Below are 27981 nucleotides of genomic sequence, written 5' to 3'. Positions count from 1 at the left end.
TATTGGTATTGTTTGTAATAATAAAATTATATGCATCTAACAAATATGTTAATGTTATAAATATGTCACTAATGGGGTTAAGAAAGCGCAGAAATACCTAAAACGTAAAATTCCTGTAAACGGTTTCGAAAAAATATAACATCGTTGAAAACTATTCCTAGAATTCAACTGCACTGTTAAAACTTATTAAAATATTATAGATATATCTGTGAGCACGGTTGATCTTCAGCGGATCTGAGTTAATAATGCCTATCTCCGGTAAAATAATAAGAAAAGGCATTACTTGAAATATAAAAAATTAAATAGGTTATTAATGTAACAAAAAAAAAACGTCTTAACAGAGTTGAACCAGTATAAGACATTGCCACTAGAAAATGTCCGGAAAGAGTAGCAGATTATGGCAAAAGACAATCGAAAATGCAGGGGAAATTTCAATATTTTCTGTTTATATTTTGTCACCCAATGAAAAGAAATCCTAGTTTTAGAAAAAAATTCACGTGTAAACTGTTTTCGCACGTATACAAAATGATTTAGCCGAGAGGCAGGCCGGGACACAGGGCCGAGTTCGGGAGGTAGGACGGGACACAGGGCTGAGTCCGGGAGGTAGGCCGGAACGCAGGGCTGAGTCCGGGAGGTAGGCCGGCACGCAGGGCCGAGTCCGGGAGGTAGGCCGGCACACAGGGCCGAGTCCGGGAGGTAGGCCGGGACACAGGGCCGAGTCCGGGAGGTAGGCCGGGACACAGGGCCGAGTCCGGGAGGTAGGCCGGGACACAGGGCCGAGTCCGGGAGGTAGGCCGGGACACAGGGCCGAGTCCGGGAGGTAGGCCGGGACACAGGGCCGAGTCCGGGAGGTAGGCCGGGAGACAGGGCCGAGTCCGGGAGGTAGGCCGGGAGACAGGGCCGAGTCCGGGAGATAGGCCGGGACACAGGGCCGAGGCGAGAGGTAGGCCGGGACACAGGGCCGAGTCTGAGAGGTAGGCCGGGACACAGGCCCGAGTCCGGGAGGTAGGCCGGGACACAGGGCCGAGTCCGGGAGGTAGGCCGGGACACAGGGCCGAGTCCGAGAGGTAGGCCGAAACACAGGGCCGAGTCCGAGAGGTAGGCCGGGACACAGGGCCGAGTCCGAGACGTAGGCCGGGACACAGGGCCGAGTTCAAGAGGCAGGCCAGGACACAGGGACGAGTCCGAGAGGAAAACACGGACACAGGGACGAGTCTGAAGGGAGAGCCGGGACACAGGGACGAGTCCGAGAAGCAAGCCGGGACATAGGAGCGAGTACAAGAGGCAGGCAGGTACATTCGGGCCGAGTCCTGATGGCAGCGAGGACACAGCGGCGAGTCCTAGAGACAGGCCGGGACACAGGGGCGAGTCTGAGAGGCAGACCAGGAAACAGGGTCGAGCTCGAGAGGCAGGCCAGGACACAGGGGCGAGACCGAGAGGAACCCGGAGACACACAGGGGCGAGACCGAGAGGAAGCCGGAGACACACAGGGGCGAGACCGAGAGGAAGCCGGAGACACAGGGGCGAGACCGAGAGGAAGCCGGAGACACAGGGGCGAGACCGAGAGGCAGCCGGAGACACAGGGGCGAGACCGAGAGGAAGACGGAGACACAGGGGCGAGACCGAGAGGAAGCCGGAGACACAGGGGTGAGCAAGAGAGGCACACCGGGATACGGGGGCAAGCCCGAGAAGCAGGCCAGGACACAGGGGCGAGACCAAGAAGCACGGAAATTCCAAGATGCATGCTTGGTGACAGAGGCGAATCCAAGAGGAACGCCGATAAACAGAAGCGAGTCCCAGAGGTACGCCGTTAAATATGTGCGCGTCCAAGAGGAATGCAGAGACACAGGGCGAATCCAAGAGCAACGCTCGGACACGGGGACAGATAAAGAGGCATGAACGGAAACAGGGTAGAGTCTGAGCAAAACACCAGAACACAGGGGCGAGTCCGAGAGACATGCCAAGACATACGGGAGAGTTCGGAAGGCATGGTGGGATACAGGGGAGGGGGTCCCAGAGGCAGACCGGAACATAGGAGAGAGTCTGAGAGGAACGCTAGGACAAAAAGGTAAGTTCGAGAGGAACACCAACCAAAATGAGTCCGAGAGGAACACCGATGACCAGTACGGCAAGTACAAGATGTACGCTGGGACACAGGGCAAGTCCGAGAGATACGCCAGAACAGAGGTGAAAGTCCCAGAGGCACGCTGAGACGTTTGGGCAAGTACAGGAGGCACGCGAGGACGAAGGGGCAAGTCCGCGAGGCAGACCAGGACACTGGAGCGAGTCCCAGAGCTAGACCAAGACAAACAGGCATGTTGGAGAGGAACACCGGGGCAAAGGGACAAGGCCGTGATGGGCGCCAACAGAACGTAGCGAGCCCGAGACTAACACCGGAACAAAAGCCGAGTTAAAAAGGAATGGCGCGACAAAAATGAAAAGTCTGAGAGGAAGGACGGGACACATGTGAGTCCAAGATCCACGCCAAGAAACACGGGGAAGACCAGTATTCAGGCCGGGAAACATGGGAGAGACCAGTATTCAGGACAAGATACATGGAGGAGGACAGAATTAAGGCTGGGACACATGGGGTATGTCGAGATGCACGCCGAGAAACATAGAAGAGGCCGAGATTTCATCCCGGGAAACATGGGAGAGGCCGAGATTCGCGTCGGGAAACATGGAAGAGACCGAAGTTCGCATCGGGAAACATGGGAGGGACCGAAGTTCGCATCGGGAAACATGGGAGGGACCGAAGTTCGCATCGGGAAACATGGGAGAGACCGAAGTTCGCATCGGGAAACATGGGAGAGACCGAAGTTCGCATCGGGAAACATGGGAGAGACCGAAGTTCGCATCGGGAAACATGGGAGAGACCGAAGTTCGCATCGGGAAACATGGGAGAGACCGAAGTTCGCATCGGGAAACATGGGAGAGACCGAAGTTCGCATCGGGAAACATGGGAGAGACCGAAGTTCGCATCGGGAAACATGGGAGAGACCGAAGTTCGCATCGGGAAACATGGGAGAGACCGAAGTTCGCATCGGGAAACATGGGAAAGACCGAAGTTCGCATCGGGAAACGTGGGAGAGACCGAAGTTCGCATCGGGAAACGTGGGAGAGACCGAAGTTTGCATCGGGAAACATAGTAGAGACCCAAGTTCGCATCGGGAAACATGGGAGAGACCCAAGTTCGCATCGGGAAACATGGGAGAGGCCGAGATTCGCATCGGGAAACATGGCAGAGGCCGAGATTCGCATCGGGAAACATGGGAGAGGCCGAGATTCGCGTCAGGAAACATGGGAGAGGCCGAGATTCGCGTCAGGAAACATGGGAGAGGCCGAGATTCGCGTCGGGAAACATGGGAGAGGCCGAGATTCGCGTCGGGAAACATGGGAGAGGCCGAGATTCGCGTCGGGAAACCTTGGAGAGGCCGAGATTCGCGTCGAGAAACATTAGACGAGTGCGAGATGCACGCCGGAAGCCATGGGGCGAGTACACTTCAAAGTGAAAGCAAAAGTAATCGTAAAATTGATAGTAACAAGAAAACGTGAAAGAGAATAGCAGCAGGAACGCTCAATAATAATAGTAACTAAATAAATAAACAGGGCGCAGAAGACCCTCTTTACCAGAAGAATTGAATGTTACCATCAATTGCGTCCCGATTCCATGATTAACTGGAGGTTTCCTCTAAGGTTGTAGACGTTGTCTTAGGTGCTCGTTCGTTTTAATATCCCGATTTTAATAACCCAAGTGCTCTAATCGATGCGAATCGCTCCCCCAACCGCACGTTTCTGCGCTCTTCTTTCCCAATTGACCATACCTGGCTTCTCAAATGGCTTCTACCATCATGCTCTGCCTTCCGAAGATGCCCTTCGTTTATAAATATTAGCTAGCCATCCTTTCCTTTTCTTTCCCAAAGAGCGATGCAGATACGCCCGGTACGTTTTTTTTTTCTAACCATATACCTCACACGCCCCACCCCTGAATTTCGAGATCAATAAGGCACTTCATAATTCTTCATCCAAGCAGGCGTCCTCCTCTCACGTTGAGGCCTCTGGGGGAGAACTTCTGAGGGGTTGACGTTTTCAGGTTCACTACAGACATTCTCATCCAGTTGTAAAGAACCACAATGTGGGGCTAAGTCGAATTGGGGTACATCGTTAGCTTCTTGGTGGATCTCGATTTCTTCCTCTTCACTGCTATGACTGCGCACCGGCAGGGTTACACAACGCAGGTCTAGGATATGCCAGTGAACGCGATTCACCATCACGTTGTCCTTCGACTGCGTTCCCGTTACGATCCCCAGCGAGTGGTACATTTTGCATTGGGGGGCTTCACCCATACCTCCTCGCCCACTTTAATGGTAGCTTCTTCACCCTCAATTCTTACCGTTTTGTTGCATGGATGCCGTCACTTATATGCAAATATGGTTCCATGTCTGGTTTTCGGTGAGATTTTGTACCAAAACACCGCCTCCATGGGTGAAATGTTGCCTTTTTCCGGAGCAGCCTTGATGGTGCGATTATTTCTCTCCACTATCCCATCGCCACTCGGCCGATACGCTGCCCTAAAAAATTGGCTTACTCTCCACGTATCACACACATCTTTAAAAGCTTCTGCTCGGAAAGCAGGGCCATTGCCCATTAATAGTTTCTTAACCGGCCCTCTTTCCAAAAATATTTCTTCGATCATCCCTCCGATCGCCCATGCAGCTTCTGCCCTGATCTCTCTCCATATGGCAAACTTCCCCGGTCCACAGTCGACATTCGACAGATACAGCTTATGGCCATAATTGGTCACATCAATGGCCAATCGCTTCCAGTCCTCCGCAATTTGTAACGCTTCGTGTCTGGATGGTCCGGGGTCTATCGATTGGCACACCTGACAGTGCTCCACTACCTCCCTGACCTCCTTCTCTGTGGTTTCTGGGAAAACCTCTCTTGCCAGGAATAACGTTCGTTCTCGACCAAAGTGGCGCATTTCATGTAACTTTTTAACTTTCTCCCCTGCACAGCATACAAAGGAAACCTCCTTTCTCTCTTGTAGCCAGGCCTTCTTTAGCCGTGTCATCGAATCCGCCTTGTTCTTTTCTGATGGGACCAGCACTACAGATACCTTCAACTGGAATTCCGCTATCAAATATGCGAGTGCTCCAAGCCTGCGCTTTATCAGCATTTCTGCAGCACCTCTGTTCGTAACTCTCTTATCCCCAGTCACTGCCGACCTGATCCATGAAACTACCGTTGCCGAATTTCAATCGTTTTCATTCCCCACTTCAGGGCCAGATTGATTCCTTTCAGAGCGGCCTCCAGTTCCGCTACGTTGATATGAGAATAGTCGTGTTTCTTTCAGCTCAAAGCCTAACCTCCTCAGGCAATACAGCTTCCCCTTGTACCGAACCAATTGATGTTGCCAGAGTTTTTCATCCACATGGATCCGGAGATAAGCCGACTTCAGGTCGTCAATCTTTGTGGTCCGCTCCATCCTCCTCCATTTCCTCATAACATATTCGCATACGCAAATCCCCTTTCCAGTGTGGCAGGCTACGTATCTGTTTAATTCTCTGAAACTCAGTACCGGTCTAATTTTGTTCTTTGTGGGTTGGACAACCGCCAGTGATGGTAGCCCTCTTTTTCTTCCCCTGTCTACGGTTTAAGTATTCTATTCACCTCTCACCTTCCTCGAATCTTTTTCTTATTGCTCCTCGCAGTGTTTTCTCGTAGCAGCTTACTTTGTTACGTAGTACCGGAGCCCCGGAGATCCAATTATATTCCACCGCCCATCTCTCACCATCGAACATCGCCAGGAAATCCTCGTCCTCGGCGCAGCAACCCTCCGGTTTCTGTGTTCTGATATTTCTATCAGCTTTCACTGCTGCCATTCCTACTGCGCTGAGGCGTCCGAAAGTTACTTGACCCCCTTTCAACGTAGCGCCACAAGTTGGTTGATCGCACTTCCACCTAAAATCACATCAACATCACCAACCAGACGATCCAACACCAGGGCTCGTTGTCCATTAGGTACACCTTGCACAGTACTTCCGCTGTTGTCTATCCTAGGCATTTTACCTCCCTGCCATCCACGATCTTAATACTTCTGGCTCTGCTCCATGATTTAACGACATTCTTCGTTACCAATGTCGTGGTGCAGCCGGAGCCAACAACGGCCATGGCTCTCTTCCCATTGACTACTACCGAAAACTTAGGCAACGTTTCGTTGTGCGCCATTTCCACATTACTCCCCTTCACTAGTTTCCCTGGTCCCGTTTAGCAACGCAATAGCAGCTAATGTGCCCCACTCATCCACATCGGTAACAGGTGACCACTGGTCTCGGCTTTTTGCAGTCCTTGAGCAGGTGAGGACCCTGGCACTGGAAGCACTTGATGGCAGGTCTCTCCTCTTGTCGCCTTGCTGCTTGTCTCTCGTCATTCAAGTGGGGCGTCATGCACTTATTTCCACACACAGCTGCAGCTATTGGGCCCTTGACATTCTTGACTAGGACTCTGGCGTGGACCAAGAGATCGTCCACTTCCATCGTATTGATCTCAATAATTCTCTGCATGTTCCCGGAGATTTCTTCTAGGAAGACGTTCACTAGGTATAGCTTTACTGCTATCTCCAGACTCCTCCCCACGTAACCAGCCAATCCTGCCATTCTCCTGATCTCCGCAGCAAAGACGTCAACAGACTCGCCAGTCCACCTCAAACTTGTAAGCTTGCCGAGTGTTTCAAATGGACTCCCAGTGAAAGCCTATTTCAGTCTTTGCTCCACTGAGGCAAGGCCTCCCTTATCTTCATCGCGCATCTGCCGGTAAATAGTAAGGGCTTCCCGCTCCAAGTAGAGCGGCAGCAGGGTGACCACGTCTTCGATATTTTGCAACCTTTGACACCATCTTTAATTTTCCAGCCATTTTATTAGATCACTCTCCCCAGTGAAGGGTCTCAACATCTGAGTTGACAGTTTCCAGTCAGTCATGTTAACCTGCCTGACACGCCGAAATAACTTCTAATAGATACGAATCGCTCTCCCAACAGCACGTCTCTGCCCTCTTTTCCAATTGACCACAACTGGCCTCTCACCACCAATGTCACACCGCACAATTTGAACGACAGCAATACGAAATTCTTTTCAAGAGAAGATGTTCACGGCTGTTTTGTTTCTGCTTCCCCAGGGAATTTTTCCCAGTTTTATATCCTCCTATCAAGAAAAAAAGGAAGTGACAGGAAAAAAATGGCTTCTACCATCATGCCCTACCTTCCATATATTCCCTTCGTTTATATAAATGAGCTAGCAATACTTTCCTTCTTCTTTCCCAAAGAGCGATGCAGATACGCCCGGTACGTTTTTTGTTGTTTTTTTTTTTTTTTTTTCTAACCAAGTACCATACGCAAATATACATTTCTCGATGGCAATTTCCTCAGGAAAATCAATTATCAATATGAGAAATAATAAAGCCCCAAGGATCGACGCTTTTAGCACACCGGCATTAATGTAATGTTTTTTAAGGTACAACCATAGGGAAAGTCTAGATTGTTTCCTTTTCTACGAAGGATTATATTATGTAAGTGTTTGTCAATTAATCGCATATTAAAAAAAAATCATGAAAAGACCATTTTTATGTAAATAGAAATGGTTTATTTTCAGTTCACTAAAATTCATGCTGTCTGTAATTTTCTCGCTCTCATGATTTTCAGCGTCTATGAAATTTTGCCTGTTTATATCTGGTCTATGTCGACATTTGTAAGCAGCCCTGTGTATTTATTACAATTTACAGCTGGCATGAATATCGTCATGTTTATCACCAGGAAGTAATTATATTTTCTGTCCATTTTTTTTGTTTATTTTGTCTTGGCTAGGGACTACATATAGGGCAGTCTTACTGAAAACTGATCTGATCTACGCTTATCTGTCTAATCTCAATGTTAAAATCACTTATTCTGTGCATTGTATAGGATCACAACATAGTTTATATTGTATCTTATAATTAAAAAAAAAATTATTTGTCTTTGCGCTGTACAATACGCATTAATAAGTTCAGACGAGTTCGAATTGAAGGAACATTCAATAGTAATCTTCACACTCCACAATATTTTGCTTGACATTTTGTGGACATCACTATTACACCTGATATAAAATAGATTCAGATAGCCATGGGAACGTAAAATATTGATATTATTATTGGAATAACATAACTGCAGACTTGATAAAATACAATGAAATGACTATAACATACACCCCCTTGAAGAGAAAAGGATCTCGCGATTTCTGAAAAAGTTGTTAAATATAGTAACTTATAGCTAGTCATCAATAGCCTCATGTCATGTGCACTGAACCGCAGGAAGTTGATTTGGTCTTCTAGTGGCTTTAAACATCAACCTGAGAAAGCAACATATCACCTCCCTCCAAATTACTGCTTACGAACGGAATCTACACTAGGATCTGATAGTCTCCCAACGTCCACGGGAAGTTGTAACTATTTTCCATGATTCAAAATAACGTTCTATAGTATCTTTTTTTTATTTATTTATTGCTTTTTCATGTTTAGCAGTTATTTTTCATTGACCCTAACGACAATGAAAAATAAGTATATTTATTGCTTACTACCAGTAATAGTTAACTCAATATATGCCACCATTAATCTGCATGTGTATTATTATTCATGGACATTTTAAGAGAAAACCTCCACAGGAACAACTGTCCAGAGAGCATGACATTAGCTCAAAGAAACATTTACCAAACACAAAAGGACAACACTCAGAAACTCACCACAGTCTGTATACCATATATGAAGGGCTTGTCTGAAAAACTTCAACGAATATGTAATCCATATGCCATCAGGACAGTATCCATGAGTGATTCAACTCTCAGGAAACAGCTTGTGAGAGTCAAGCCCCTACATAAAAAAATCATGATTAAGGAATGTGTATATGAAATCCCATGTAAATGTGGAAAACTATACAAAAGTGAAACGTGTGGTCCGATAAAAGTACGGTTAGAAGAACATCGAAAAGCTGTAGCACGTGGAGAAACTGAAAACCCAGGTATAGCTGACCATATCTGGATAGAAAAGAGAAACCATCTACCATTATGGGACGAAGTAAACATTATAGACTGAGAGAAACGGTGGAGAGTAAGACAACTGAAAGGAGCAGCACATACGCTGGGCAATAACCAACTGCTAAGTAGACCTAGTATAGAATTCAATAGAATATGGGAACTAGTAATTATAAACAATAGATAAAATATACAAGTAATAAGTAAAAGAAAACATTAATATATACAAGTAATAAGTAAACAAAAATATTAATAAGTAAAAGCATCAATATATATATAAGTATAGAGGTAGATATACATTAATATATAGTACTAATTAGTAATAAATGGTGATATTTACAACAGAAAAAAAAACAAAAAAAACGTAGGTTTAAGGCTTCTAAAATTAGTACTTGAGTTGTCCGCAAGGATCTGTGGCGCAATGGTTAGAGTACGGGGAAACATCAATTTTAAAAGTGATATCTTCCTGAAGGTTAAAGGTTCAATCCTCAGTGTGGGGGACAGAAATATACATTTGCGAATTACTTAGGACCTCTATCCAGTCAGGCTAGCCCCGTAAAGTAAATAAAGGTTTCTGCTCGAAATCCCCTCCAAACTCTCGAGTTCGAGAGAAACACTCCCGAGGTCGACGAGATACACCGAAAGAAAGTCGGAGGTTTAATCGACCGAAACCTTGTGAAAATCACACTCAAGGTGCGAAAAGTAGTCCGATGAATGATAATATAATTTAGTATATTTTATGCCATTTTATTGGAACCGGGAAAATGAGTAAATTGCCCCGGTACTAGAGTATACTGTATCGAATATGGAGAAGTAAGGTTTATGTGTTTCTTTGGTTTATCCTTACATTATCAAAGGTTATGCAATATTACGTTATAATATTTGGTAAATGGTTCTTAAGATAAAGACTAATACAAGGCAATAAGCCATGTTTCGTTTCCGGGAAATATTATCAAATAACTTGCGAACATATTTACACGATCTCTATATTCCAGGAAATGAGATAACAATAGATTTAATGAGTTAGTTGACATATGAGACCAGATTCAGCTTGTTTTAATCATGCATCTATTCAGACTTTCATGTCAGCATATTTTTATATCGCATACATATTTTTTAGTCAATGATACCGCGTCCTTTATTGTCGATTTTGCTTTATTCTTCGTAATTATATGAACTTTATTATATGAACAAATATTTTTTAATCGAAGTATCTGATTATTGATCACATTTGTTTTTCATGTGATGATTTCCAATATGTGAAATCTATATTAGTTGCTGATCTAACGATAACAACATATGGCCATTATGAACATCGTTTTGAAAATAAATTGGTTTGCGCAGCAACTCATACACATGTGTATACAGGCATTTGTCCTTGCTTTATGCCGCTTCATTCAACTGATTACTTTCATCATTTTCCCGTTTGGGTATGTTTTCCATTACATTTGAATCTTTGTTCGTTCTTTAGTAGTTTACATACGGATAAGCTTGTACAAATGACGGATCTAAGAAGGTGACCGCATGGAAGTTTTAGATTCCAACTAGGCTAGAGGCTTTGAATTTTTTAAGAACGTTAGAAAATATCATATATATATATATATATATATATATATATATATATATATATACTAGGTTTAATTTTTGAAAAATATTATTGGCTACACGTGCGAATACATGCACCCTTCTGCGATTTTATTTAAACCCCCAACATCATTACATATCTTTAAATTAACACTGGAATCTTAAAGATTCATTTAAATACAGATACTAACATGTAGTTATTGGTTTTTGCACATGCGTAAACCATTCCTGATCAAAATGTTTAGCTTGTTATTGAGTACATTTTCAACATCTCCCTTTCATTGGTTTTAAATTTAGAAAACTAGAAACATAGGATATTTTATTATATAAAAGTCATTTTGTGTGTGTGAGGTCCTTCCTCATATGTTTTGAAACGGATGAGCATATCTATTGCAAAATTTTCGCAAAACTAATTTAAATGTGTACCAGTGTTATTAAATACGTGTTGTAATGAAATTCATTTGATAAGTATTTAAAATCGAAAGAATCCGATTCTAAAATTAGATTTTTCTTTCTCATAGATAAAATAGAATATTTACAGGATATGTAACGTTACAGTTGCCAAGAGAGATAATTCTCAGCAAAACAAGGGAGATTAAATTCCCAGAAACTCATTTCTTAAAAAAAAATTTATTGTAAAATCTGGAGATATAGATTAGTTGTACAATTTTCTGACTGCAGATCGAATGGCCACCTATTCAAGTCCGGACGTATCTCAACATTTTATATTCTTATTAATGACATGTTTTTAAGATTAGAGAAAATACACCATTTACATTTGCCGCAAATCATTTCTTTTTTTTTTTTTTTTTTTTGCATATTTTATAACAAAACTTTAATCGGAAGTAACTTTTCCAAAGAATTCATTGCGAAGCTGAAATATAAGCTGACATGATATTGTAAACAAACACAGAGGGAATTTGAGGAAAAACATCATTACTATTACTATATTGTTATTTTTGCGAATTAATCATCCAGACTAATTATTCCTTGTAATTTATATGAAAGAGGAGTGATTCTATAAATATACATACCGAATCTCCATACATTAAACTATCATGCTAAAGTGTAGTGTGCGAAGAGGTTACACCGGGTGTTTATCCTAACATATATATATATATATATATATATATATATATATATATATAACTTATATATATATATATTGTTTTGTATAATGCTAGGCTTAACTAGTCTAATTTAAAGATGCTATACCAATGTGATAAATTTTATATATTACAGTTCACGGATTATGACTAACTGTATTTGCAATGGTTTACAATAAACATCTTGCTGCATTTACGGTGAACTACAATAAACAGCAATTAGTGTTCTTATGCTATTTATGCGTTCCAATTCCACGAATTAAAAGTACTAAAAAAGTAAATAATGCTCGAATTCTGAAAAGAAGTAATTTGCTTCCTTCTCTTAGATTATTTGCTATAAAATACGGTATGTTTTCCACTGCGTCGATATGAAACTGACACGAACATATTGTTATACGTTTAAGGAGTGTTGGGTTTTTAAGTTGAAGAGAACAACTATAGGAAATCATAATTGTGTAATGGCTTTCGATTTTGTAAACTGTCAAGAAAACACAGCTTTTGTTTATTTGCCGATTTGGCTTCTCATTGAATAGCGTTTTATGATTAAGCAAAGCCAAGAAAAGAGGAAGAAATCAAGTTAAATTTAAATATTCCAGCGCTTAGTTTTCGTTTAACAATCAAATTCGTGATTAATGGTTGCGTTATGTGGCTGTATTATGGATTCGCCCTTCATAATTGCATTGTATTATACGATTTGGCCGAGTTATTGATTTAAACACCATCAATTTGTACAAACTAAAAATACCCTTAAATGCAGATAAAAGACACGGAAATCACACCGACACAATTGTTGCTAGATCGGGAAAAGGGCGTTTGTTTTAAACTGTTATAAAGATAGTGAATTGAAAATAAAGAGAAATCATGGAGGGATCATTTTCATTTGGTTTCTTAGAACTAATCGTTTTATCCTGAATGCTTTTTTAAAAAAAAATGTTTCGGTCGATCTAACCTCGAGTCATTTCAGGTGTATCTTCTCAAACTCTGAAATCGGTTTAACTCGGAGATCCAAATTGAATTTTAGAAAGTACTGGTTTACTTAATTTAAAAAAAATGGGATACATTCAGAGATACGTTGTTACATATTGCCGGTTATTTATGCAGTATTGTAATGATGGAAATGCGGGCATTAGTAATGTAGATAAATTGGTAGACTCAAATACAAAAAAAATGAAAAGTGCTGTGATTCATTAACATATTAGAATATACGATTCACTATAAATGTGTAAGGAATAGTATGAATTATATTCTATTTCAAGAAGTTCTTTATAAAAATCCTGGAATCAATTGTGGGTTTTGATTAGTTTTTGTTTTTATAATTAAAGATTTATCAAACTATACTTGTTTGTTTTTCAGTTAAGTTTATTTTAGATAGCAACTATATTAGCAATGGATATCTGCGGTAAAATACATAAAATGTAACAGAAGGATATGTATTTTATGATAAAAATACACATTAATTTTATTAATATAGATAATATATTTGGTATTCATAAAATGCATTTCAATCCGGTTGATAAAGCATTGACGTAATAGGAATTTAATGGAAACTATATTTGTACATTGTACCTTTGGGGATCATTCGACCAATACGTTGGGGAAATTTGGATAAAAACTTACTTATGTGAACATTTAGTGGCATGTGTAGGTAAATAATATATGTATTATTAATATGTTGATACTTATAATAAAACACACATAAAATTGAACATTATAATTATAGCCTATTTTTTTATAATTTCAAAAAAACTTTTCTGACATGGAAATTTCAAATGTTTACTTACTAACTATATACATTAGGTAAATGGTATTTTATTAACATTTCGAATTTTACAATTGTTCTGCTACATGTTCATATGTTAGTAATTTAAACAGAAATATGTTTAAAAATAAATCCTGATGTAAGAAAACGTAGCCTGAAGCGAAATGCTCATGATAACCTGCAAAAATCTTTCATCAGAAATGCCATTCACGTTGGAATTTTAGTTAAAGCCCACAGCGTATCTTCGCAATATTTTGTTTGACGGAGCGGACATTCATGACAAGTAATTCTTAAAACAAACATTTAATTTTGATGTCGAAAGCCCCATAAACAAACACAAAAAATAATTATGTGGAGTGTGGGAAGCCAAACGAATATAATTCGGTAAATTCAAATAAAAAAAACTGTAGAGGACGCGCTAAGGGTCACCTTAAGGACCTATTAGAGACAACAGAAAAATACTAGGAACATAATTACTCTGCAAGAGATGACTTGAGATCGAGACATGAACGGCAAAAAAAAGGATACGCATGGCCGAAATTGAGCGAGATCGGACAAAAATGGACAAACATGGTGCAAACATATACAGACATGCAAGGAAGGCAAAGACATGCAAGGAAGGCACAGAAATGCAACGAAGGCACAGACATGCAACGAAGGCACAGACATGCAACGAAGGCACAGACATGCAACGAAAGCACAGACATGCAACGAAGGCACAGACATGCAACGAAGGCACAGACATGCAACGCAGGCACAGACATGCAACGAAGGCACAGACATGCAACGAAGGCACAGCCATGCAACGAAGGCACAGCCATACAACGAAGGCACAGCCATGCAACGAAGGCACAGCCATGCAACGAAGGCAAAGACATGCAACGAAGGCAAAGACATGCAACGAAGGCAAAGACATGCAACGAAGGCTAAGACATGCAATGAAGGCACAGACATGCAACGAAGGCACAGACATGCAACGAAGGCACAGGCATGCAAGTAAGACACAGAAATGCAACGAAGGCACAGAAATGTAAGGAAGTCACAGGCATGCAACGAAGGCACAGGCATGCAACGAAGGCACAGACATGCAACGAAGACACAGAAATGCAAGGAACGCACAGACATGCAACGAAGGCACAGACATGCAAGGAACGCACAGACATGCAAGGAACGCACAGACATGCAAGGAACGCACAGACATGCAACGAAGGCACAGACATGCAACGAAGGCACAGACATGCAACGAAGGCACGGACATGCAACGAAGGCACAGACATGCAACGATGACACAGACATGCAAGGAACGCACAGACATGCAAGGAACGCACAGACATGCAAGGAACGCACAGACATGCAAGGAACGCAGACATGCAAGGAACGCACATACATGCAAGGAACGCACAGACATGCAAGGAACGCACATACATGCAAGGAACGCACAGACATGCAACGAAGGCACAGACATGAAAGGAAGGCACAGGCATGCAAGAGAAGGCACAGACATGCAACGAAGGCACAGACATGCAAGGAATGCACAGGCATGCAAGGAAGGCACAGACATGCAACGAAGGCACAGACATGCAACGAAGGCACAGACATGCAACGAAGGCACAGGCATGCAACGAAGGCACAGGCATGCAAGGAAGGCACAAACATGAAAGGAAGGTACTGACATGAAAAGAAGGTACAGACAGGCAAGGAAGGCACAGACATGCAACGAAGGCACAGACATACAACGAAGGCACAGACATGCAAGGAAGGTACAAACATGAAAGGAAGGCACAGACATGCAAGGAAGGCACAGACATGCAACGAAGGCACAGACATGCAACGAAGGCACGGGCATGCAACGAAGGCACGGACATGCAACGAAGGCACGGACATGCAACGAAGGCACAGGCATGCAACGAAGGCACAGGCATGCAAGGAAGGCACAGGCATGCAACGAAGGCACAGGCATGCAACGAAGGCACATACATGCAACGAAGGCACAGACAGGCAAGGAAGGTACAGACAGGCAAGGAAAATACAGACAGGCAAGGAAAATACAGACAGGCAAGGAAGGTACAGACATGAAAGGAAGGTACAGACATGCAAGGAAGGTACAGACATGCAAGGAAGGTACAGACATGCAAGGAAGGTACAGACATGCAAGGAAGGTACAGACATGCAAGGAAGGTACAGACATGAAAGGAAGGTACAGACAGGAAAGGAAGGTACAGACAGGAAAGGAAGGTACAGACAGGAAAGGAAGGTACAGACAGGAAAGGAAGGTTCAGGCAGGAAAGGAAGGTTCAGGCAGGAAAGGAAGGTACAGACAGGCAAGGAAAATACAGACAGGCAAGGAAGGTACAGACAGGCAAGGAAGGTACAGACAGGCAAGGAAGGTACAGACATGCAAGGAAAGTACAGACATGAAAGGAAGGTACAGACAGGAAAGGAAGGTACAGACAGGAAAGGAAGGAACAGACAGGAAAGGAAGGTACAGACAGGAAAGGAGGGTACAGACAGGAAAGGAAGGTACAGGCAGGAAAGGAAGGTACAGGCAGGAAAGGAAGGTTCAGGCAGGAAAGGAAGGTACAGACAGGAAAGGAAGGTACAGACAGGCAAGGAAGGTACAGACAGGCAAGGAAAATACAGACAGGCAAGGAAGGTACAGACATGCAAGGAAGGTACAGACATGCAAGGAAGGCACGGGCATGCAAGGAAGGTACAGACATGAAAGGAAGGTACATACATGAAAGGAAGGTACTGACATGAAAAGAAGGTACAGACCGGCAAGGAAAATACAGACAGGCAAGGAAGGTACAGACATGCAAGGAAGGTACAGACATTCAAGGAAGGTACAGACTTGCAAGGAAGGTCCAGACATGAAAGGAAGGTCCAGACATGAAAGGAAGGTCCAGACATGAAAGGAAGGTACAGACAGGAAAGGAAGGTCCAGACATGAAAGGAAGGTACAGACAGGAAAGGAAGGTACAGACAGGAAAGGAAGGTACAGACAGGAAAGGAAGGTACAGACAGGAAAGGAAGGTACAGACAGGAAAGGAAGGTACAGACATGAAAGGAAGGTACAGACAGGCAAGGAAGGTACAGACAGGCAAGGAAGGTACAGACAGGCAAGGAAAATACAGACAGGCAAGGAAGGTACAGACAGGCAAGGAAAATACAGACATGCAAGGAAGGTACAGACATGAAAGGAAGGTACACACATGAAAGGAAGGTACTGACATGAAAAGAAGGTACAGACCGGCAAGGAAGGTACAGACATGCAAGGAAGGTACGGGCATGAAAGGAAGGCACGGGCATGCAACGAAGGCACGGACATGCAACGAAGGCACGGACATGCAACGAAGGAACTGACATGCAACGAAGGAACGGACATGCAACGAAGGAACGGACATGCAACGAAGGCACGGACATGCAAGGAAGGCACAGGCATGCAACGAAGGCACAGGCATGCAACTAAGGCACAGACATAAAAGGAAGGTACTGACATGAAAAGAAGGTACAGACAGGCAAGGAAGGTACAGACATGCAAGGAAGGTACAGACATGCAAGGAAGGCACGGGCATGACAGGGAAGGCACAGAAATGCAACGAAGGACCAGAAATACAAGGAAGGATCAGAAATGCAACGAAGGAACAGACATGCAACGAAGGCACATACATGCAACGAAGGCACATACATGAAAGGAAGGCACAGACATGCAACGAAGGCACAGACATGCAACGAAGGCACAGACATGCAACGAAGGCACAGACATGCAACGAAGGCACAGACATGCAACGAAGGCACAGACATGCAACGAAGGCACAGACATGCAACGAAGGCACAGACATGCAACGAAGGCACAGACATGCAACGAAGGCACAGACATGCAACGAAGGCACAGACATGCAACGAAGGCACGGACATGCAACGAAGGCACAGACATGCAACGAAGGCACAGACATGCAACGAAGGCACGGACATGCAACGAAGGCACATACATGCAACGAAGGCACAGGCATGCAACGAAGGCACAGGCATGTAACGAAGGCACAGGCATGCAACGAAGGCACAGGCATGCAACGAAGGCACAGGCATGAAAGGAAGGCACAGACATGAAAGGAAGGCACAGGCATGCAAGGAAGGCACAGACATGCAACGAAGGCACAGGCATGCAACGAAGGCACAGACATGCAACGAAGGCAAATACATGCAACGAAGGCAAATACATGCAACGAAGGCAAATACATGCAACGAAGGCAAATACATGCAACGAAGGCACAGGCATGCAACGAAGGCACAGGCATGCAACGAAGGCACAGGCATGCAACGAAGGCACAGGCATGCAACGAAGGCACAGGCATGCAACGAAGGCACAGACATGCAAGGAAGGCACAGGCATGCAAGGAAGGCACAGACATGCAAGGAAGGCACAGACATGCAACGAAGGCACAGGCATGCAAGGAAGCCACGGACATGCAACGAAGGCACATACATGCAACGAAGGCACAGACATGCAACGAAGGCACAGGCATGCAACGAAGGCACATACATGCAACGAAGGCACAGACATGCAACGAAGGCACAGACATGCAACGAAGACACAGGCATGCAACGAAGGCACAGGCATGCAACGAAGGCACAGGCATGCAACGAAGGCACAGGCATGCAAGGAAGGCACATACATGCAAGGAAGGCACAGACATGCAACGAAGGCACAGGCATGCAAGGAAGGCACAGACATGCAACGAAGGCACAGACATGCAACGAAGGCACAGACATGCAACGAAGGCACAGACATGCAACGAAGGCACAGACATGCAACGAAGGCACAGACATGCAACGAAGGCACAGACATGCAAGGGAGGCACAGGCATGCAACGAAGACACAGACATTCAAGGAACGCCCAGACATGCAACGAAGGCACAGACATCCAAGGAACGCACAGACATGCAAGGAAGGCACAGACATGCAAGTAAGGTACAAACATGCAAGGAAGGCACAGACATGCAAGGAAGGCACATATATGAAATGAAGGCACAGACAGGAAAGGAACGCACAGACAGGAAAGGAAGGCACAGATATGAAATGAAGGCACAGACATAGAAGGAAGGTGTTACATAATAAGGGCTTTCCCCTGTTCATGTAAGTATAAAAATAGAGAGATTAGTTAAAATGAAAATAAGAGAAAGCAGAAATCGAACCCTGGACATAAGTTTTAAAGAACAATAGGTTTAAATTGAATGTCCAGTAAATTGGTAATTCGGATGAAATAAATAATAAATAAACTATTCAATTGTTAAAAGAATGTGGATAATAAAATATGATTAAATAAATTAGATATGTAGGTTAAATTCCTTTGTGGAAACAACACAAGAAAAATAGGTTATTGGGAAATCAATGTCGGAAACGTGCAAAGTCGCGCATGTTGAAACACGTGAATTTTGCTCACGTGGCCGGGATGCATGGAATTCTCAATATAGGAGGTGGGAGTTAGTTGGTCGTGGAGAGAGTCAGGAGACAGTCAGAGAGACAGTCAGGAGAGACAGTCAGGGGAGACGGTCAGTGAGAAAACTCAGAGACAGGCGGACGTCTGAAGCGAGACGTCACTTCAGAAACTAAAATGTGAAACTTTGAGTTCTTAATGAGGAAGTCACGGCCGGTCGTAAGAAAATAAATTATCATGTGTTTTGGATAAAGCTCATCTTTGTGTTTGTGATTTCTACAAAAAGGTAAATTGTATTGTTATTATATGTCTGTGTTATAAAATGTCATTACAACAACATCTCTCTCTCTCTAAGATACAACATCATATGTAATAAGACAAGAACTCTCACTAAGACACATATCATTACTAATAAGAACTCACGTAACATACGCGCAACGTGGTATAGTCTAATAATAATATAAATAATAACTATATAACAAAGGCACAGACATGCAAGGAAGGCACGGACATGCAAGGAACGCACAGACATGCAAGGAACGCACAGACATGCAAGGAACGCACAGAGATACAAGGAACGCACAGGCATGCAAGGAAGGTACAGACATGCAAGCGAGGGGAAAACATAACAGGAATGAATAAAAATCGAAGAGATTGACCGATAGGACAGGAATTGATTAACATATAGAAATTCTATTATATACACCTATTGTATGCGTAATTTAATAGTTTTGTTATCGTTAAATTTATTGCAATAAGTACTACAATAGCATGGCCAATTTAGTTACATTGAAAATACTAATAATAGATTATTACATTATTTATATTACCATATAAAGTAAAAACCGTTTCCGAAGCTAGTCAAATTCTAGTATTTTGGTATTCTGCAGTCAGCACATTTTTTAATTTTAAATTTATTATTCTAAGCATTTTTCGTGATATTTAACTTACACTAATCGACCAAAACAGGTAAGTCACATTTTTAAAATAAAATGTGTTGCTATCTCAAGTAAATTGGCGCCAGTCAATAGCAAACTTTTAGTATTTTTGTGCTCTCGTTCTTCCTGTGGAGATAATAAAAAAGTTACCCTTATTGCTTGTGCACATGTTTCACATCTGTTTGCTTGAGTGTACGTAAGAAACACCATAGAAGCAAAGGTAAATTTTACCCACAACCCGGTCTTGATGACCCACAAGTAAACTGATTGTACTTTGAGAGGAACGAATGTTCTGTGCATAAATAGAAACTGCCGAAAATCTAAAATACATTTACATTACACTTGAAAAAACTTCATGTTTCAGAAATAGATGCGCATTGCCAATGTTTTCGCCTAAATAGTTCTGTGCATATAAATAGACATATTTCATGTGCCTATTCGTGTGAATTGAAATGAAATATTCTGAAGAATAATGTAAAAAAGCCTAAGAGCATTTTAACATATGCAGTTAGTTTGGGTTTGAGAAGAAAAACATCAATTTTACTTAAATGATGTGTAATAAAGTATCGTGATCAGTTATGTTCAAAACCTTTAATAAATCATGCCATTTGATATTAATATAAATGCGTCACCCCACATTAATGTTCGCTGGTAATAACGTGTCGATTGCTGCACGGGAACCACACTGAATACAGACTGATACGAGTCGAGAAGCACACCAGACATTTGGAAAACTTTACCCCGTTTTAATAGATGCCGTAAAAATCATTTTAAATAAATGAATTTTAATAGATCAGAAATGATAACTCTCGTGAAAAAATAGTGTAGTAATTCCAGGATTCCAGGATTATATTTGCCAGCGACATTCACCTTAGGATGTTCAAGGACACATGTATGCCACACTTTTGATCTGTAAAAGGACACATACATCAAATTTGTTGCCAAGATCACCTGTGAAAATGATTAGACTACTCGTGTTTCGAACGATATCTCCTTGTCTATGCAGAGTTCTATTTGTATGAAGCCAGTTACGTCTTACAGCGGAGTACTTTTGCCACTAGGCAGGAGGTACTCGGCGCGCCCTATCTTACCTTGATAGATTTCAAAAGCGACTTCGAATCCATTGGGTGATGTATTTTTCTCCTTCCTGCAACTTTTTTCACAGAAGAGACGTTGCGAGCCTTTCTCCACTATCGTTATATTCCTGGCAAATGCTCGACTGAACTATAATATATGGTCCCCTTACACAATTTTCACAACAACGCTCACTAGTTACAATCACTATATATGTGCCCCCTCGAAATATCTCTGCCTAAATGTAAACGCAGGTTCCATGAACTAAGTTTCTTTCCAGGAAATGTCCTCCTGTGGAACCCTTTTGTCGCTGTTCTGCTACCTGATTAAATGCAATATAGTAGCATTCAAATCCAATGTAAACATGTTATTGTTATGTCCACATAAATAATCAAATTTTACCCAATTTACACCATTCAGAATTACTTAATTAACATATTCCATTCATTAGCTCTTATTCTCAAGTGGCCTTAATACCTTAATAAGTGGGAAATCCCAAGTAAAAAAGTGAAGGGCGATTTTGATGTTAAATCTGTACTGTTCTTACAATGTTATGTCGAAATCCTCATGGATACAGAACCTGGTATTCCCAAACAGTTATTATATAATATATCTCGGGTTACGCCGGCATGTTAGAAATTGGAGTTGCTGGAAGGTTAGTTAGTGAAAATAACAATTCAAGGGGTATAGGCTTACGTATGACAAACGAATTGCTAGAGTCAGTGATAACCACCGAGGGTGATTGAGTTTGCGTGAATGTAAAACGATGGCTGAAGAAAGAGAAAGATCTTTTGGTTCGCACGATTAGCAGTCGCTTTTCTAACTTTCGATGAAGCGGGCGGCTCGATTATATGCCAAGATGCGTCGAAGAAAGAAACGTGACGAAGTTTATGGTATTGAAGATATACATACATAGACGATCACAGGGTACAAAAGCATAGACACTAAAGTGACTCACATGCAAATAAAGATATAAATAAATAAGATATAATAATCAGAGACAGAAAATCTCCTCTCCCACTGACCAATCTTAACGTTGATTAACTCCGATGATTTAACGAGAGGCTGTGAACCATTAGCAGTATCAGAATTTTTGTAGGAATTTTTGACACCCCTAACACGAAACTGCGAATACAATATAAAAATCTCGTAATTTCTCTGTTAAAAGTGGGTTATTTATTTTCTTTATGGATTATACTTCCAAAATAAACTATTACAGTTGTTTTAAAAGTAATAAAAATATATATATTTTTTTTAAAACAGTAATGAATTTTCCGAACTCAATATTTTTCAATTTTTAAACTCAATATTTTTAAATTTTTAAATTTTAAAAATCTATCAAAATTTTTCTATTGATTCTATTTTTACGATATTTTCAGGGTCAATGTGAAATTTTATGTTCTTTCCAATAAACCGAATATAATATTTTAGACAAACATTTTTTTTTAAATTCACGCCCCCCCAAGTGTCACCCATTTTCAACTTTCTCTTAAAAAGTAAATAATTAATTTATGGTTAATAGTTTTATATATCACAAATTGAAGAGAAAAGGTCAATAAATAATATATTCAAATTTAAAACAAAAAAAAAATCGCTTTTTTAGAAATTTACCTGTAAAGTCCGAAGTTTAAACCCTTATTTTATAAGAACACATTGTTTCTTTTTGTCTTTTTTTTTTTAATGAAACCTTGGTCCTTACTCCTTTAATTGAAAAAAAAATTAGGGCTTGAATTACATTTTTCGAGGAGTTATAAGCTTAGAAAGATAGGGGGTCGAATAATTTACGCCTCTCATTTTGAAATGTCTATTAAAAAGTAAATAATTAATTTATGGTTAATAGTTTTATATATCACAAATTGAAGAGAAAAGGTCAATAAATAATATATTCAAATTTAAAACAAAAAAAAATCGCTTTTTTAGAAATTTACCTGTAAAGTCCGAAGTTTAAAACCTTTTTAAAAAAAAAAACACATTGTTTTGTTTTGTTTTTTTTTAAATAAAACCTTGGTCCTTACTCCTTTAATTGAAAAAAAAATTAGGGCTTGAATTACATTTTTCGAGGAGTTATAAGCTTGGAAAGATGGGGTGGAATTATTCACTATTTTCACGAAATTTCTGACACTGCTAGTGAACCATTGCTTTAAATTCATTGCAAAACCGTGTGAATCGAAATTGTAGACATTATGTGTTTTGTAATTGTAAACGTATTTGTACTAGTGATTTTATATTCAGTAGATTAACTCATAGCTTCCTATGGTCTCGTACTTCTAAATGAATGCCATACCAACATATGTGTAAAAATACATTTTTATAAAATATGACCAGTTGAAGTATTCTTTTGTTCGAACATTAGCTTCAATAAACTATTTTATCGTTCTGATACGAATTGCTTTACACCATGAACGTACATCAAAAATAGTTGAAACAGACTGTATCTGCAATTCCAAGCGTAATGATTCTTATGTTTTAACTTGCATTTGTGAAGAGTCTTGATATAATGCTTCAGAATTTATTTTCCGACATCATCACCAAACTCCATAATACACATCTCCAACGATGAAAAATTGTTTTATATGCTCTTTTGGAGTGCACTTTGTAATATAAAGCTAGTTCAAAAAGTAAATCCTCATATATTTTCAAAACAAGTTAAATATTTGTGAAGAGGGGAGTAGTAACATTGAAACGACCAATATTTTCTTTACCTTCCAACATGGCCACCACTATACAGGAATCCAACGTCACACCTCTACTTCTGACGCACGTGCGTAAGTGTTTTTTAGAACCGCATACGATCAATTTCAACAACAGAAAGGTGAGACTTTCAGATCATAGATGAATACGTTCAATGCTAGTATCAATTTCAATCTAACTCGGACTTTATAAAAAAGGCGGCATTACTTTTAGAACGACCCTCACATATATATTGATTCTTTGTAATAGTAATAATAATAAATATATATAAATAATTCATACATATACACATATATACATTAAAGTTCAACATGTCTAACTGATGAGCCCCAAAAGGGGCGACACTCGAATTTGGACTTCCGATTTCTTGGCTGTCATTCGAAGCTCCTTTGGGTTGTTCGGCTGTGGAAATAATTATATATATATATATATATATATATATATATATATATATATATATATATATATATATATATATATGCATACAAATATGTATATATATACATACATATATACATACACACATATACATATATATATATATATATATATGATGATTGCTGCATCTTTCCAGATGATCGCCGTCACACTGAGTTCTTCCAATCTTGCCGTCCATGCCATCTCAGATGACTCTGCACCCCTGCCGCAGATTTGCACATCTTGAAGCAGATGTGACACACAAATTGAGCAATTTCCATCGAGTTGACTTCCTCTGGATGTTGAAGAGTATTCTTATGAACAATCACATGTCTTCTCAGACCAGCAGTAGACTTGCAAACTTTACTGCATGTGAAACAGATCATTTGGTCTGTACTAATAGGTGCAAAGTTGACCTGAACAGGAGTTTTGTGCGACTTAAGTTGTTTGACGTAGCCAGCTTTTGACAAAAGCACTCGTTCACAAGTGTCGCACTTCCAGCTCTGTGATCATGGTTGAGACCACCAATAAAACCTTTGCGAAGCTTTCGCTTCAGATTACTGTGGGTCTGCTTTCTTTTCTCTAGAGCGTCACAACTCTCACGTAAAGCTTTCTCCACTTCGGCCTGTGCAGAGTAAGTTCTTCCCATGTGTCGATGTCGATTTGTAAGACTTTCAAATTATTCTTTGTAAAGTCCCTTTTTTTACATAGGCATCACCACATTATCAAGGCCAAGATGCCACTCAAGGATAAGGGTTAAAGAGTGTACAGTAGAAATTGGACATTATAGTAATCATTAGTAATGAAAATTTGGTAAATTTGATAACTTATATGGAACGGCTCATCAAGAACTTATTTACGTCAGACTTGAAGACAACCATATTGTAGTCAGCCGGAAAGCAGGAAAACGGAAGACAATTCCACAGGCGTACAGTTCTAAGAAAAAAGTTTTGTTCCTGGAATCTACGTTTAGGTTTAGGCACAGATAAAGAGTGGGGGAATTATTGATAGTGTTTACAGATAGACGAGTGTTTCTTGTGAAAGTTTGGCGAGGGGGGACCATAGATTGAAGCTCATTCGAACACTTTCCATGAAAATAGCTGAACCTCTTCCTAGGCTTGTGTTGAGGGCGCTTGCCATTTTCCAAGTCCCCGTAAAAAAATTGTTTTGGCAGCCTACAATAGTTCATTCGAACCAAGTGACCCACCCAACGCATGTGAGATCTGATTACACTAGAGCAACAGGCTCTCATGAGGACTTCAGTATCGGGTACTTGTGCTTGCCACTTGATGTTTAAGATACGTCTCAAGCATTTTAGGTGAAATCGTTCAATCCACTTAATGTGCCTTTGATGCAATGTCTAGGTCTCCGATGAGTACAACAATGTGGTCAGCACACAAGTCTTGTAAACGCAGATCTTAGTCCAGTCTGTGATGCCACGGTCAGACCACACTCTCTTTTCCAACCTTTCAAAAGCAACAGATGCCTTCTGAATTTTGCCTGTGGATTTCAGCGTCAAGACAGCAATCTCTCGACAGAGAACTACCAAGGTACACAAATGAATCAACTACACCCAGTCTAGCACCACAGACCATGATGTTTGGCTCCAAGTATGATTGGCCCGGTGCAGGAGTGAACCTCACCTTTGTTTTAGAGAGATTAATCCTCAGACCAAAGGCAGTGCAGGAGTCAGCAAAGTTATTCATTATATGCTGCATATCAATCTCAGTGTGTGACAAAAAAACAGCATCGTCTGCATACAGTAACTCCTCGACCAAGACATGATGTAGCTTGGTTCTGGCATTAAATCTTCTAAGATAAAAAATGCGACCTGTGGTTCGAAACTTTAACATGCCACCCCTATCGCAATCACGAAACGCATGAGCAAGCAGAGCAGCAAAATATATAGAGTAAAGAGTAGGGGCAGGAATATCACCTTGTTTGACACCATTGTCAACAGGGATTTCATCAGACAATTTTCCGTTAAATGAGACTCGAGCTTTCATGTCCCTGTGCAGTTCCTTGAATATTCTAACAAAGTTTGGAGGACACCCTACTTTCTCCAAGATTAGCAACACAGCATCCCTGTTAACCGTGTCAAATACTTTGGTTAAATCAACAAACACTTGATACAGTGCCATCTGTTGTTCAATGCATTTTCCTGGACTTGACGGGCTGAAAAAATCATATCCATAGTTCCTCTGCCAGACCTAAAGCCACTGTGTGATTCCGGAATAGCATTAGGACAAATATCTTCCAATAACCTGTTTAATAGAAGTCGTACGAGAACTTTTCCAACACCTTCCAAAAGCATAATCCCACGGTAGTGGTCACAAACATTCTTCTGTCCCTTTTCCTTAAACAGGGTCACCAAGACACCATCAATCCAATCCTGTGGAACAGGAGCACCTTTCCAGATTTCCTCAACAAAACCAAGGATAGCATTAGCAATATTCGCACCTCCAGTCCTAAGAAGCTCCACCGGAACACCATACAAACCAGGTGCCTTTCCACTGCTGATTTGTGCGAAAGCCAACTGCACCTCAACCAGATTAGGCAAACGATCCATTCTGAATATGGTATCACATTGTGGCAGGCTATCAATTGCATCAGCATCCACTGCTGAGGGATTGTGAAACACATCAGTAAAGTGCTCCTGCTATCTCTTCAAGATATTCTCTGGATCCTTAATGACCACAGAACGATCTTTCGACATCAGGGGTGATATTGAAGAGGTAGCAGGACCAAATACTTGGCACAGGAGTCCACAAAATTCCTTCGCATTTTTTGTGTCAAATGCCCTTTGGATCTGCTCCGTTATATCCATCCACCATTAGTTTTTCATTTTTCTTCGCTCACGTTGCAATGTGGCTTTGCCCTTTTGTATTGTCGCAAGTTAGTTGTATGATCAGAATGATTTCCACGAAGTAAAGATTCATAAATTGTCTGTTTATTCATCAGCAACTGATTAATTTCAAGATTGTTGTCATTAAACCAGTCCTTCTTCTTATCCCTCTTGAAACCAAGAATGTCAGCAGCAGCAGAATAAACTTGAGTCTTAAAATTCACCAATGTGCCATCAAATGCAAGATTATCGAGCTTTTCCGCCATACTCTTTTGAACTTCAGGCAGCTTTAACTTCGCGACATCAATACGGCTAGGCACCTTAAGACCACTGTGACTAACCTTCTTACGGATTCGTAAATTACACTTTCCTCTCACCAACTTGTGATCGGTGTCACATTCAGCACTGCGCATGACACCAACAGTATATGCATCTCGAAGGTTCTCCACAGAGACGGGTCTCTGACAGAGCAGCAATATCTATATCAAGTCTTCGTAGCTCTGCAGTTACAAGCGCCGTCCTGCGCTCTGGACGGTTGAATGATGCTTTATCAAGAAGAGTGCGTACATTCCAACAGCATAAATTGAATTTTGTTCCTTTTTGGAGATACATTTTTGTTTTCTTCCTGCTTACATGAACCACCGTTAGCCGCAGGAAACTAACCAGTGATTGTATGACAGACAATTTTTAGTGCACCTTTTCTAGCATTTTCCCAAGACATTGGGTGAGCAGTGCTCTCCCTGAATAGGGCTGCTCAGTCACAGAACCCCCACCTGAGTTGGCCTCTGTCATGTGAAGGCACAATAACGATGTTAAGATAGGGTACCTGTCGCCCCTGTGTAGATTTGTGACTGTGTACCTCCAACTGGTCAAGTCTGTACACGTTTCCACTCCTCCATCGCCATAGGACTTGTAATTGAAATAAACGACAGATGAGGATAAGATAGTAAAAGATAAAAGATAGATTTCAAGTAACATCTGTACATCGTTGTATTAAAGTGACAAGCGCTTGTACGACACGAGTGCCACTCTCTAAGTCTCAGCAACAATAACCCAGTGACAAGCCATTG

The sequence above is a fragment of the Euprymna scolopes genome, chromosome 5 (genome assembly GCF_053919585.1).
Source record: "Euprymna scolopes isolate OS-2025 chromosome 5, ASM5391958v1, whole genome shotgun sequence".
NCBI lineage: Eukaryota > Metazoa > Mollusca > Cephalopoda > Sepiida > Sepiolidae > Euprymna > Euprymna scolopes.
Note: the sequence above shows the minus strand (reverse complement) of the source record.